Genomic DNA, 6,112 nt, shown 5'->3' on the forward strand with positions numbered 1-6,112 from the left:
CGTCACTGCATCCCTCCCCGTCCCAACCCCGCCGCACCCCCGTCCCTCGTCACTGCATCCCTCCCCGTCCCAACCCCGCCGCACTCCCATCCCCCTCCACTGCATCCCTCCCCGTCCCAACCCCGCCGCAGCCCCGTCCCCCATCACTGCATCCCTCCCCGTCCCAACCCCACCGCACTCCCATCCCCCTCCACTGCATCCCTCCCCGTCCGAACCCCACCGCACCCCCATCCCCCGTCACTGCATCCCTCCCCGTCCCAACCCCACCGCACCCCCTTCCCCTCATTGTATCCCAACCCCACCCCACACCCCTATCCCCCCATCATTGCATCCTTCCCATTTCTCACCTGTCCTGCCCCCCACACCTACCCATCTCAGCCCTGTACCCCTTACAGCACTCTCCCACCCATCCTCTCCACATCCTAGAGCCACCACCCCATGTCCCTCACCCCCCACATCCCTGCACCCCATTCACCTCCATACACTGCTGCACTCCCATTATATATCTATACATCCCTGTGCCCCCCACATCCTCATGCACCTGGAGCCTTATGCCTCTCCCTGCATCCCCATCGACTCCACATTTCCCCCCCCCCCCATGCACTCCTCTCTCCTCCCATCGCTGGCACCCAGGAGTTTGAGGTATGTGTATCCTCATCTCCGAGTGCTAGGAATGGGGCTACACCCCCATCTCCCCCCTACTGCATCCCTCCCCGTCCCAACCCCACCGCACCCCCATCCCCCGTCACTGCATCCCTCTCCATCCCAACCCCACCGCACCCCCACCCTGCTCTCATCCTTGGCCTCTTTCCCTCCCCATCCTCTCTCCTCCACCCCACCCCCTCTTTTCTCCTCCAGCCCACCCTCCTCTCTTCCCGGCTGGGTGATTTAGGCAGTCCCTGGAAAAGTGTATGTAAAAGTGTCTCTGTGTAGGCAAGTGTGTGCATGCAGGCATTGTATGCGTGTAAGAGACTGTCTTTGTGTAGGGAGGTGCGTGTATAGCTGCATGTGTGTATACCTATGTGAATAAAATTTGCAGCCTAACTCTTTGACTTTTGCTGGGCACAAAAAATTGATGACATAAAATCTGTGTGTATTCATTTCATAACAAGTTTTTAAAAGAGAAGGGAACTCTAAAAGCAATGTATTATTTCTTCAAAAGTGAATGTTGTTGACTAGTAATTGCAGAAGAGCCAATGGATCATACATTTCTCCCCACCTTTGCCTAGCTACATTATAAACTCTTTGTTGCAGACTCTCTCTATTTACGTGTGTGTCCAGCACCTACCACCCTGGAGCCCTGATCGTAGTTTGGGTCTCTAGGCACTAAACAACAAGTCTAATATTAAATTATGTGGAAGTCTATGAGTTAGTGCATGCTGGATGGGTACACATGAAGACACGTGTGTATCTGCTCCAAGCCCCACTCCCAAAATGTCCCCTATGCCCAGTTCCATTGAGGGGGCAGTTTTGAGCCATTTATATCAATCCTACAATGCTCCTGCACTGGGAGAATTCTCCTGGGCCCATTGTGGCTCATTTTACAGCCCCTGTGTGTTACTATAGCAGTGTACCAGAGCCAGGCCAGGGCCAGAATCACTCCCTGCAAATCTACCAGGAACTTCTGAAGTGAAGGCCCGTACTGTGTGAAGCATGCCAAGTACTGATTCACTCCAGACACTTTCCACATCACCTGAGTCTTCCTTGGCAGATTCCCACCCAAATAACGACTATGCCTAACTCTACCCGGCTTGTGACAGCTGAGGAGACCATGACCTGGGTGGTGGCTTCACGCACATTTCCTGCGTTTTCATAGAAAAGAATGCGGTACACAACAGGATTTGTGAGGAGCAGGACCCTTGCTATGAAGACGGCAGGGAAAGGGGGCTCAATTATTGTAGGGAACCCAAACAGTTGCCCTACTGAGATTATATTTTTTTACTTACCGTGCATAGATTTTATATTGTGTGCATCCGTTATCTGTTGTTTTATTATCATCATCGTTATTTATTATTTCTACTGTGAGAACACTAGAGGCCCTGATCCAGGCCCCTTTGCACCAGGCCCTGTACAAGGGGTGAGAGCTAGGCCAAGAATTTGGGCAGCTGTAAAAGTGGCATAAAATGACCATGAGCTCCTCCTCCTCTGGAGCTGTGCCTAGCTCACTCAGAGGCCAGGCCAACGTCTTTTATCAGAAACAATAAAATGGCCTTTCTTTGCAAGTTCTATCCCCTCACATTGGCCCAGCAATGGAGCCCAAGATAAATCAGTTCTGTACTGATCAGCATCCTATATTACCTGGTATCATATTGCACTCAGATGTGCGGTTTGGTAATTTACTGCTGCAAACCATATCTAGCAGTCTTTCCACTCAGCTTGGCTTTGCCTAAGCTTATGGTTTGGAGACATGCCTCACTGCTCTGATATTGTGGTTCGCACACAAATCCTCACATACAGTCGTTTTCATTCCTAAAAGTACTTTGGTTAGTTGATATTTTTTGCAGAAGGTATTTTACCACCTCTTGTGCATGGCAGTATTTCTGTGGCTTCCCGTAAGCCAGCTCTTTGTTATGTTTTACCATGCTCTGAAGGTCTGAGTGCCTGTGTGTGCACTTCACAGCAGTTATCTGATCAGGGCAGTTCTCTTTCCAAAGCTCCAATTCACCCTTCTGCAGGGGGGGTCCATTAGCAATATGGCAATGAGCCAGCTCCTCTGTGTGTGTACTACTGCCCTCTACTGGCTAGAATCAAAACTGCTCATTAAAGTACGGTTATAGTTACAGTATCATTCAGAGGCCCCCGGTCCGGACTTGGCTCTATAGAAACATGTAGTAAGAGACAGTCTGACTCACAGAGCAAGCGTCTATACTGCTTCTTGCTAGTGGAGATTCTCCTTAACTCAGTGGAAGGAGCCTGTGGTTTGAATTAGGAGGATCTGGGTTCTGTCCCAACGGTTGGTTTGAAGTTCCAAGCATGGACCGCCGTGGCAGCTGGGAAGACTTAGCTGGCCAGGCATTTGTTAAAATATGTCTGTGTCTGGTTTATCGCCACTGTACAAGAACCCTCCTTTTACCTGCATGTTTGTTACAAAAATTCCCTCACTATGTTTTTATTTTCAGATAATTTACAATATTTAAATTGTTCTGTAAGTGGATGCATGGATCTGGAAGAAGTCTTTGTGCCTAGTACATTAATGTTGGTTAGAATATGATGTTAGATTTTATTAATAGGTTTCCCCTATGTCCCACTGACATCAGTCATATGCAACTATTGGGCAGCAGCAGGGTGTTCAAGCAGAAGTGACTTTTCTCCGCTTCGTGAGGTCTGACTTGTATAACCTGTTATGGGCACAGTCTGAGATTCACGGTGGTGTGAATGAGGCCCACCAAATCCATACCACTGACTTGATACATAAAGCAGCAGGGGCCTTCTGATCACCCACCACAAAAAGAGAAACAGGATTACACAGACTAGTTCACACTCTGGGATCAGAAAACAAGTGACACATTCTTGATATTCACAATTGCCCCTCTCCCCAGGCTTCCCCAAAAACCCAGGGGAGGGAGGAAAGGCCAAAGACTCCATGAAGTCTGTTGGGGACCTTACCATGTCAATTATTAACCAAGGAGGTGCTCAGATACTGTAGTGATGGATGCCAGTCCAGAACCCTGAAATACGTGAAGCTCAGGAATGCTTCTCTTAGGTGTGTGGGATTAGTGAGATAAGCAATTGTAATTTTTACAATGACTGCTTTAGCATGTCAGCGCTTTGTCTGCAGACACCTTATGGATCCCATCCCGCGCCCTCTGTGAATGTAATGGAATAGTTCCAGGTACAGCTGATTTCAGACACGGCCTGTGGACAGCCCTCCTCTTTCTCCCCTCTCTATTGGCAGCACCAGTGGAAACTCTGAAATCCTAGTCATGACGTTGTTTGCAGCTCTTGGGCTTAGTGATGCAAGGCTGCCATTTCCACACCCTGGAAATGACCCAGAACTGTATAAAGATTAGCCAGCTCCCTGTGACCAACTTCAGACTGTAGGGGAAGGGAACTGCTCCAAGTTTGGGTTCAGACACTGCTGAGATCACAAGAAGCCACGAACATTTCATCCTGAGGGCCATTCTTTCCCCAAACTCCTCAACGCCCACTTTCCAAGCTCCCAAGTGCTAGCACACGTGGAGTGTGAGACCAGTGCCAATGCCACCTCAGGAAGCAGTGGGGCTGGAGAGCCAGAGCTGTGTAAGTTTTCCTCCATACCAGGCCCATTCCCTCCATAACATCGTGTCTCTGGGCTAAAACCACAAAGGGACGTAGGTGTTGCAATGCTCAATCCAAGCCCCACCCTTTTGAGGTAGTTAGATACTGAACTCCGGGCCCTAGGAAGGTGCCTAGCTCTGCTTGGGATTCACAGCCATGAACTTTCTCCTGGAATTAGGCACCTAAGCCAGGTCGGCCTCCCTTTCTCAATAAAGAACAGAGAGCAGGAGACCCCATTACAGCAGTAGCCCAGGGGGCATGATCAGGGCACTCACTTGGGATGTGGGAAAGCTGTTTTCAAATCCCTACTCTGCCTGATTTGCAGCAGGGACTTGAATTTGGGTTTCTTACATCCCAGGTGAGTCACCTGATGGCCCGCCATGCTAGGGGATTCTGCTGAAGCTGGTCCAGGGCTCAGGCCTGGGTGAGGGTGACGAGCCAGCACTAGGATGTAGGTGGTTTGTGCATACCAACTGGCAGACACCTCACCCACTTTCCCAGAGAAACAGCATCTATGGAGTTGGGCAGCAACTTGAGCAGGAGGTTGGAGGATTTCAGTTAGCACCAAAGCTCTTTTGTGGAGCTGACCCTCTGCCATTATCTCTGGCTCTTTGTTTCTCCCATAGCAGCACGTATGTCTGACAAAGAACCAGGATGATTAGCCATGTGCCCTGTTTCCTGGCTTGCTGTCTGCCACCAGCCGCGATACACCTCGGGCAGCAGGCAGACTGGTGGTCGAGGGGGAGTTCCTGTGCAGCCCTGCTTTCCACACAGAGCTGGCTGCATAGGGAAACTGACCAGAACTGCACAGTTCCCTGCCTCGGGGTATGTTTCCCCCTGAGAATTATGTGAGTCCCTCAATGTGTAGAGATGAGTAACCAAAACATTTGTCTAACCCTCCACATGGCTATCCCATGGAGGCATTTGTTCCTCCTTGTTAATACATGAGGAAGAAACGCTTTGGGGAAGTACCAGGGGAGCACACTGTAAAGAAAATCACGGGGAATAACCCCCTCCCCACATGTGTACAAAATACCCTAATAGCCTCCTATACCTCATCCCCCCAACCACACACTCATGCAGACCCTGCCTTCCAAGAGATTTCTTAGTGCTCAGAGGACATCTCTCTCCACCATCTCCCAAGATCTGGGAGGAACCTGCGCTCACGTTGGGGTCTCCCACATGTTGTACCTGTGTGATAACCCCCCCCCACACACACACACACACACACACACCACCACCAGGCAGCAGGAGGGACATCCAGAGCAGGTGCTCATCCAGGACAGTGGTTTTCAACCTTTTTTCATTTGGATGGAGGTGCGGACCCCTTGGAAATCTTAGACACAGCCTGGGACCCCCAGGGTCCATGGATCATAGGTTGAGAACCCTGATCTAGAACCTCCACAAGGGACTGACCTTGCTTGGAGTGAGGGAGTGAAGAGCGAAGAGGGCAGGCAGGCTCTGGGGCCCAGGGCTCAAGAGGCCGGGAGCTGACACTAGGGGGACAGGAGACTCCGTTTGGGAATCCTCGGACAGTATCATTGTGACTTGCTCTCCTTTGGGGCAAGTTTTATGTGTCTTGTGTTTGTGTCAACATTGAGACTGCACCTTGTTCCTTTGAAAGTAATGTTCAGAAAAGCCAGGCAGAGGGTGCAGTGGGGAGCGCTGCCCCACACCCATGGACAGGAGGGGAAGTGCCCCACGCTTTAACCCCTTCTCCTGCTCCATCCCCTCCAGGGCTTTCACCGGGATGGCCCCGGTCCACAGGCTACTGTCCTGGGAATGGGAACCCCGGCAGCGCTCCGCGCTGCTCTGCGGCTGGCCGGTCCAGTGCCCAGGCTCACCCCATGTCCCA

Source organism: Lepidochelys olivacea (genome assembly GCF_965140295.1).
Source record: "Lepidochelys olivacea isolate rLepOli2 genome assembly, chromosome: 10".
NCBI classification, from domain to species: Eukaryota; Metazoa; Chordata; order Testudines; family Cheloniidae; genus Lepidochelys; species Lepidochelys olivacea.